Source organism: Humulus lupulus, chromosome X, assembly GCF_963169125.1.
Source record: "Humulus lupulus chromosome X, drHumLupu1.1, whole genome shotgun sequence".
Classification (NCBI taxonomy): Eukaryota; Viridiplantae; Streptophyta; class Magnoliopsida; order Rosales; family Cannabaceae; genus Humulus; species Humulus lupulus.
In genome coordinates, this window is record NC_084802.1 from 188,441,930 (window position 1) to 188,451,652 (window position 9,723).

The window sequence follows — 9,723 nt, forward strand, 5'->3', positions numbered from 1 at the left end:
GGACTAGCTCATACTTACATATTGGAGATTTGGTAGTATAATTGAGTGAGAGTATTTATCATAGACGTGAAATCTATAACTTTTGTTTAAGAAGTGAAACGATAATTTCCTTATAGCTTGGTTCAAGTGTTAAATGATAGAGTACTCATTTTTGTATTTAAGTTTATGAAAATATCATTTACAAGGAACTTTGTGGGAGTTAAGGATAAAATACCAATGAGGGGTAAAACGGTAATTTTCACCCGTCTCATTAGTATCATCCATAGAGGATTGAATGGCGGTTATGGTTATAATAATGGATAGCGTATTTACATTTACTGTAAGCGTTCTATGAATTAAAGAGTGCAATTTCGAGTCTATAGTGAAGCCACGAGGAATTAATAAGGTAATGAGATTATTTGTTATAAATAAACTCACAGAAACTTATTGGAGCTTGAGTTCATGGATCCATGGTCCCCATATCATCTCTTATCAAAATGAACCTAATAGTCTTGAATTATTAATTATAAAATTATCATATTGACTAGGTCAATGAAAATAAATAATGTTAAATTATTTGTTGATATTTTGTGAGAAAATAAATAGAAGAAAAATTGAGGTTTTTATTGGAAAGTCTCAAAAGGAGAGTATTATAACCAATTGGGACAATTTTGTTGATATTGATAAATTAGTATTAATATTAATAAAATGAATTAAATAAAAGTCAAAATTATAATTGGTTAATTTTGACAAGTATTTAATTAAGTATAATTATTAATTAAGTAAAGTAAAATGGGCAACTAAAACCTATTTTATGTCCTAGTTAATTGCCTATATATCCTAGTGTTATAGAATGCATTAGGTAAGATAAATTTGACAATGTAAAAATTCACTGCTAATATTCTATACCTAGTCGTCCACTCTCAGTTTTCTCTCTAGGAATTTTCTTCTCATGTATTGAGACTTACCCACACAAACACTAGGTTGTTTTAGAGAAAGACTTGGAAGACTGTGGTCTTATTTCAAAGCAGTTTGGATTCCTTGCAATACCTAGCATTCAACAAGGGCAAAAGGTTGGGGAATCCAAAGGGTGTAGTCATTGTTCCGTTAAGCATCTCGTAAGTACTCTGATGGTTTTATTGTTGTATTTATGAATCTCTGTATGAAAACCACTTCTATGCATGTATTTATGTTTTTCTATGATATGTTATTTTGTGCAATAAAGAGCATGCACGTAGACTTATATAAATGAGATTCTATAGTCATTGCCCCTCCTGCCAACCATAGTTCTAACTTCACTCGCCTATTTCTCGATATACGAGATTGAAAACATAGAGTACCAAATATATATTTCAATAAAACACAAGGTACAAATGAGTATTTACCTTACTTTTTACCATAAAAAGGCTATACAAAAGTTGAACAACCTTATTTTCACTTATATTTTTTGTTTTCAGAAAATAAAAAAAAATCTATACATTATTGAAAAGTTTAGCATAAATTAATTTATATTATATTTAATGATATTATTCGAATTTTATAAGTTTTGTTAATTTAGATTTTAATTTTTTTCATCACCATTTTGTTGTGTTTGTGTTCTCTTCTTCTTAATCTAGATTCGTTGCAGAAAAGTTGACCACCACAATCAATGGGGAGATCACAATGACCCATCCTCACAAAGTGCACTGGCTTCATTTTCTTTATTGACATTTTTGTTCTTCTTTCTTTTACACTCTTATTTATATTTTTTAACGAGTCTTTTTAATTTTGTTCTTGATTTTCATATTTGGTTTTTCTTTTTCATGGTTTAGTAGCAGGTTAATGACACATTTTTCAATCTATTTTTAACTTCGTTTTTTTTGGGTTTAGTAACAAATTATTGTGTTATTACTGAAAATATTAATAATTTGTTACCATACACTCTAAAATTGAGAAAACTATAAAATGGTTACTCTTGTGTCTTTTTTAGGAAAAGAAAATCAATTTAAGATTTAAAAATTAACTTGCAATTTTTTTGTTGTTGTAAATAAGTAACTAGTTACTAGATAATTGACAGTTGAGAAAATTCGCAATTGGTTATTTTAATGACTTTTCCCAATTTAATTTTTAAAAAAATTATAAACAAGTATATAGTTACTTGGTAACTGGTTACTGTAACATCTTTTTCATATTAAAAAAAATCAGATTCAAAGATTTAATTTTATTATTGCAAAATCCAACGAATACAAGGCGGTTTTCCCGGAGGAGAAGAAATTTGGAATTAAGATTGAACTCGAAGATATAGTTGAGGAGATTAACTACTGACAACCTTCAATTGTGTGTTATGTGCTTGGATCGAATCCACCAGTGAATGTTATGGATGGCTTTGTGAGGCGTTTATGGAAAGAGAATGTGGATAAGGTAGGAGTTATCTCTCATGGTATATTCATTATCAGGTTTCACTCTCTGGAATTTCGTGATAGGATTCTTGGTGGTGGTTATTTGTTCTTTGGGAAAAAGCCGATGGTTATGAAGCCATGGAACTCTGTTGATGATTTTTCTAAAGAGGATATTACATCAGTACCTACTTGGACTCAATTGGGAGGTTTGGATATCAAATATTGGGGTGAATGCTCTCTTTTTAAGATAGTAGGGTAGATAAGAAGGCCACTTCAAGTTAATAATATTACCAAATGGAGGGACAGGTTAAGCTATCCTAGAATTCTTATTGAGGTTAGCTTGGACCAAGAGTTTCCTACTAGCATTGGGTTCTTGAATGAGTTTGATCAGGAGATTGAGCTCCAAGTTGAGTATGAATGGCTTCCGATTGTTTGTCATCACTGTTCTGGGTTTGGTCATGAAACTCAGCTATGTAGGAAAAAACAACCAGTAAAGCAAGAATGGGTACCAAAGAAGACTAGGACAGAGGTGTCGGTGCAGAACATTGTTGATGAGGATGGTTTTCAGGAAGTGAGTAAGGGTGTTAAAAGGCAGGAGCATAAGCCAAGTCCAATTCTAGTGACAAATCAGTACCATACATTGGCTGAGGAGATTGTAATAGAGGAGGTACAAAGGCTAAATACTGGAGGGGGGCGGGGGGGGGGAGATCCTTCTATTTTTAATGGATAAAATACTATGTTGGAATGTTCGAGGGATTAACAGTCAGCACAAGCACTGTGAAATCAAGCAACTGATCAAGTCAAAGCGAGTGGGGCTGGTTAGTCTTCTTGAAACAAAAGTGAAGAATAAAAATATGGGGGTATTGTATTCAAGTTTATTTTCTGGTTGGTGTTTTACCAATAACAATCCTTGGGTTGATAAAGGCAGAATAATTGTTGCTTGGAATATGAATATGTACTCTATTGATAATAGAGAATGTACAGATTAATTAATACATTGTTTGGCTCAAACTCCAAATAGGACAGGTCGATTTTTAATCACCTTTGTCTATGGTTTTAATGAGGAAAGAGCGCGGGGAAGGCTGTGGCAAGATATTCAGAGGTTGGCTTTGCAAATTGATGTTCCATGGATGGTGGTAGGAGATTATAATGAGATTCTATACCAGCATGAGAGAATAGGCAAAAGAGTCAGGAAAATGGCAGCCACATCATGCCGAGAATGTATGATTTCTTGTCAGTTGGAGGATCTAAAATTTTCAGGATGTTATTTTACTTGGAATAACAAGCAGCAAAATGATGAATGGGTTTGTTCAAAGATCGATCGTGCAATGGTTAACTCGAAATGGACTGATGTGTTTCAAGAGTCTAAAGCAACTTTTCTTCCTGAACGCATTTTTTATCACAGTCCTATTATTATTTCTTTTTATGTTGAGATGACTTTGGGGAAGAAACCATCTCGCTATTTTCGGATGTAGAAGGAAGCTACTTCATATGAGGATCGAGTTAGTACTTCTTGGAGGGCTCCTGTTTATGGTACTGAGATGTTTAAGGTGGTTACAAAATTGAAAAGGCTAAAACAAGTCCTTTTAGAGATTAACATAGAAGGATATCAGGACTTACAAAAGGCAGAAATGCAAGCAAAGATTCAGTTGTTGGCGACACAGGGAGCTTTGCTTAAAGATCCTCTTAACTCTGTTTTGCTGAAGCAAGAACAGTTAGATAGTGAATGTTTTTCTCATCTTCATAAAGCATACATATCATTTTTGGCTCAAAAAGCTAAATCAGCTTGGGTACTTAATGGAGATGAAAACACTCACTTTTTCCATGCCTCCTAGAGAGCTAGAAGATTACAGAATAGAATATTGTCCATCAAATCTTAAACTGGTAGCTGGGTAGATACACCAAATGGTGTAAGGGATGCTTTCCTCGGATCTTATCAAAGTTTATTGGGGTCTAATATGCAACATAGGAGGAAGGTAATGTAGTCCATCGTGAATTTAGGTCTTGTTATTACTGATGTGCATAATCGTATTTTGTCCACTGAATTCTCAGCACAAGAAGTTAAGGCAGTCATGTTCTCCATTTCAGGTAGGGGTGAGCATCGGTCGGTTTGGGCGGTTTTTTCACAACAAAAAATCTAAAATTCGGTTTTTGATCCGGATTGGTGCAATCCAAAAACCGACCGAACCAAACCAGTTTAAAAAAAACCGACCGTTTTGGACCGCGGTTTGGTCGGTTAAACCGACCAAACCGAATTGATTATTATTTTTTTTTTTTGAAAGTTTTGGTTAAAAAATTAAAATTTTTGGATTGTTGGAATCCATTTTAATAATTAATAGTGTTTTCCAATATATATCCATATTGATGGTTCTAGGGCATTAGGTCCTCTTGATGAGAATGAAGCCATAATTGGTGATGGTTTTACTTCCAATTCAATCTTTCCCCGAGATATGTAGGCTATAGGATTCCTGAATTCAACAAAATATATCATTGGTCAAAGTCAAGTCAAAATGAAAATAAGTGGCATATATAGTGAAACAAGTCAAGAGTTTTAGTCGTACTTAGCAATCTTCAAATATTCATATACAAAATTTCCCTGAGAGGCATTGAGATGAGATGCAGGAAGAATAAAGGTTTGAGGAATTGTTCTGATAATGGAGATATGATTAATTACTATCACTCCAACAGCACCCTCCAAGGAATTACCACTAATTTAATCCACTGAGGAAAAACAAAACAAAATATACAAACTTTATACTCAGATGGGGCTACATCAGCAAGAACCCGAGACGGATCTTTTAAGGCTCCTCTAGATTTTAGAAATTTGATCACTTCAAAATTGGTAAGTGGACCAGCATTGGCCTCTAAACTGCATAACAATGTGGAAAAACCTCACTTGTAAAATACCTAATAAAGTAAACATTACACAGAATCATTCATGAATAATCTAAAACCACTAGATAATAATATAGTAAGAACATACATCTTCATTTTCCAACAATCAAATGGGGACACAGTTCATTCAAGCACAGCCATGCCTCGAGAAGTTATAACCTCCTTTGCTCGATGATCTCTGACAAGAGACAAGGGGTCTGAAATAACAAACACATTCACAGAACATTAAAATAGGACAGCTGATTTTTTAGTCCCAAAATATATATACATCCCAATAAATATATACTAAAAGAAATTGTAGTTACATACATAAATGTTACACAGTTTTAATAGAAAAACCTGATACAAAACAGCCAGGCAACATAGATATGTAAATTATTGCTTTACTCATCATCCAATAATTGTAACTTAGCAAATTAAATAATCTCTATAATCAATAAATTATTGATTATTATGAAAAATATATTTAGGGGAATGTTCTAGAGGGACACACACGTATATAGTAGTGATCATCCTCAATCCTTGTCAAATTATATATACATATATGCATGTAGATCTGCGTATAAGAATGTACGGTAACCAAAAGGAAAACGTCTGAATCTCTCTATATCTAAAAGTAAAACCATACCTGAAGAGCTCATCACATATGAAGGGTCATTAATACACTACTCGTATATATTGTTTCCCCTGATCATTGGTGAAACTAGCACATATTTTACATATATAGTCTATCCTCTTAAAGAAGATAACACAAACATGGCTTTTCAAAGGCATTTGTTCTCATTCTTTAATTCGATTTATAGCCTCCGTTGTATCCATGTTCATTATGAAGTAGCTTTACATCCTTAACATGCAAGACCGCTACTATCCAGTCAAATTACTCTACTCGATCGAATTAGGTGTGCAAAACAAAGCTCTGCTGTCCTTTTAACTTAAACAGTTATATGTTCATGTTCCATTCTCACTGAGACAAAAAATCAAACATATTGACTACATCAATTTCCACCTCAGCCATACTTGATACTTAAAACACATACTTCGTTTCAATATGTTCCAGAACCATAATATCAGTAAAACAACTCATTTTATAAAGGTAGATTCACAAGACAAATCAAAATCTTCCCCTTCACCTTGTTTGAATCAAAACTACCAGGATTGCATGATTCACTGAATAAAACAAACGGTTATTATTATACATTATTAATATTGATCTATATATATAATTTCATCTAACAAGAAGACTACTATATTATTATACAAATTCTCATATAGGATTAATAGTGTTTTCCAATATATATCCATAATGATATATATATGTCTCACTCTGTTTTAACGAAGCTGCATTCCTCGAGTCACTGTGTCCGTGAGTGAAGCAGTCGCCGGAGTGGGAAGGCACTGTGTCCGTGAAGCAGTCGCCGGAGTGGGCTGGGCAGTGCTGTCGCCGAGTCGCGTTTGCTTGGTGTCGGTCCGTTCCGTTCGTTTCGTTTGGGCAAAGGGATAAGCAAAACAGAGAGGAAGAGGAGGAGATGATGAGAGAGACAGAGAGGAAGAGGTTGGGCTGTTTCGTTCCGTTCCGTTCGTTTGGGCAGTAGCCGGAGGGAGGAGACAGAGAGGAAGGAAGTAGGCGACACCGTAGGGGCTGAGCTGCTGAGAGGAGTATATGCGATGTGATAGAGATAGAGAAACCGAGAGAAGAGATGCCCCAAAAACATATCAGATTTTATTTATTTTTTAATTAATAATTATATAATATTATATTATTATATATAATAGTGCTCGGTCGGTTTTGGTTCCGTTCGGTCGGTCCGGACAATATTTCCAAACCGACCGAACAGTGGCGGTTTGCGCCGTTGGCGGTTTTTTCGGTGTTCGGTTTTTTCGGTGTTCAGATGGTCGGTTTATCCGGATTTTTCGGTTTTTCGGATTTTATGCTCAGCCCTAATTTCAGGGATGAAAGCTCTTGGTCCTGATGGTTTCAGTAGCTTTTTCTATCAGGATAATTGGCATTTGGTTGGCTTAGAGGTTAGTGCTGTAGTATTATCTTTTCTCTCTTCGAGTAAGCTTCTTAAGGAGATCAATGCTACATCTATCACTCTTATCCCTAAATCAGTATGCCCTGATACTGTGAGTGATTTTAGACCTATTGCTTGTTGTAATGTCCTCTATAAAGTAACCTCCAAGATGATTTGCTCACGGCTTAGAGCGGTACTACCTGATTTGATTGCGGAAAATCAAGGGGGGTTTGTTCATAGGAGATATATAGCACATAATATTATGATTTGCCAAGATTTAGTGAGACATTATGGTAGGAAAAACTGTAAGCTGAGTTGTATGATGAAGTTTGATTTAAGGAAAGCTTATGATACCATTGAGTGGGACTTTATTGAAGAGATGCTAAATGCCTTCAACTTTCCTCTGAAGTTTATCAACCTCATTATGAGTTGTGTTAGAACACCAAGGTTCTCTCTGATGATTAATGGATCATTACATGGATTTTTTGCCACTAAACGAGGATTGCGGCAAGGTGATCCAATGTCGCCATTACTTTTTGTACTAGGTATGGAATATTTGTCTCGCATTATGCTCAAAGTGGGTTCACATCCCGAGCTCGAGCTACTTCCAGATTGAATCTTGTTAAGTAACTCTTCAATGTTTCACCCGGTTGCTGCCGGACGTTAGTTAAGGTGGATGCTTCTGGTCTGACCCCTACCATTGCTCTGAACTGCTTCTTAAAGTCTTTGGACAACTGCTCCCTGAGGTTATTGAGTGTCTCTTATACTTTTCGAACCAACTTTTGGCAGGTCCTTCCAATGATGTTGGAAACAACATGCACCTGAGCTCGTAACCCACGTTACTGGCTCTCATGATAGTGTTGAACGTGCTCAGGTGACTACACGGGTCGGTCTTTCCTTCAAACGTAGGGACGTGAGGAATCCGAAACCCTTGAGGAAATTGAGTGTCAGAAATATGGGGAGCAAACGGCTCGAGCTCCTCATCAGAGTCCTCATATCGACCATTTCCTCGTTCATTCTTTAAAAGCCTAAAAGCTCTTTCGAGCTGATCGATTCTTTCTTGGACTGGGTCAGTAGGAGGTACTGTTTGGAATTGACTGTCATTGATCGCGATTCCAGGCTCGCGTCTTCGCAAGGGATCTCTACACACCTATTCAAGCGATCCCTCAGGTCCGGATTTGTTTGATCTCCATTCCCCCGACTCTGATTCAGATGATTGCGCAGGTCAGGACGATTCTTGCGACTTCCAGTATTCTTACGACCTCGGTCATGCTTACTGACCGACCTGGTATCTTCGGAATCTTCACTGGTAAAACTCATTGCGCGGTTATTTCGAGATGGATTCTTTCCACGTCGCCTCGTCTCCGCGGTGCGAGACCGAGACGTCTGACTTTTCTCAGATGGAGCGCCTCTCCGCTCCTGGAAAGTCACCCTATTCCCTTGTCCATTTCCTGCACGCCCTTGATCTTGATCTCGAACAGGTTGAGCGTTTCTACGGGGCGGCGAAGGATATCTTATGGGTGACGGAGGGAACCGTATAGGCGACGGTGGCTGCCACCCTTGTCGCGGCCTAGAGGGTCCTAAATTTGCCCGAGATGGGTCAGTCGCATTCGGTGCGCTACCAGGTACCTGAGTCCGAGCCTCTGCAGGGGTTCGGTTATTCTCAATTCCTGCAGGCACTTCCACAGGCGGGTTAGGCGGGACTCGAGCTCGGGTACTCCTCTGAGGCCTAGGAGGAGCAGATGGCTCTGCTGGCGCCGAAGGTTGAGTCGGCCTCCTTGTGGCAGCATCCTTTCGTGGACGCCCATGGGGCCTCCGGGGAGGAACATGCACGTCCCTTGGAGGAGGGACTTGGTTTTCGCGCGGAGGCGAGGGCTGGGCCACCTGCGCCTCTTCGGCTATCCTAGTCAACTCCTCATTCCGTTTGTTGGCCTCTGCCAACAGTTGTTTCAACTGCCGGTTCTCCAGTTCTACAATAGGAACGTAACGCTCAGGATTGTAGTACATATCCTCATCCCTTGGTGGAGGCGGTGGTCCCCGGGAATCAGAGGACCCACTTCTCACCTCAGCATCCGGGTTCTCCATTGGTTGTTTTCCAAGACGCCTTGGGTAGTTTTCATCAGGGGTGTTCTGATTGTTTGTGGCCATAATTTTCTCAGGGATGAACGCTCAAGGCTCTCAATGAAAGCACCAAACTGTTGACGCCGTTTTTCGTCAAACAGTGAAAGAAGAGCACATAAACAATAGTTAATAATGGCCAATTGAAATAAAACAATGTAAACACACAATTTTTACGTGGTTCAGCAGTTAAATCTTCCTAGTCCACGAGTCTTTGTTATTAAACTCAAGATTATCTCTAGGAATTCTTCAAGAATGAATTCTCCAGAGTTTTCTCTCAAGGATCAGAATTTCGGTCCTTTACAATGATGCATGGCCTCTCTATTTATAGAGAAGGCTGT

General features: G+C 37.6%; 1 long non-coding RNA gene across 2 annotated transcripts; it reads right to left on the bottom strand.

Moving 5' to 3' along the window:
* Positions 1–4,680: 4,680 nt before the first annotated feature.
* LOC133804862 (uncharacterized) lies at positions 4,681–6,959 on the bottom strand. Of its 2 annotated transcripts, XR_009878668.1 has the most exons (4): positions 6,576–6,959; positions 5,341–5,449; positions 4,919–5,226; positions 4,681–4,825 (listed from the first exon to the last, which is right to left on the bottom strand). It is a non-coding gene; the product is annotated as an uncharacterized LOC133804862 (long non-coding RNA). The 2 variants fall into 2 exon arrangements; XR_009878667.1 differs by lacking the exon at positions 4,681–4,825 and having other exon boundaries at positions 4,866–5,226; positions 6,576–6,954.
* Between the last annotated feature and the right edge of the window lie 2,764 nt (positions 6,960–9,723).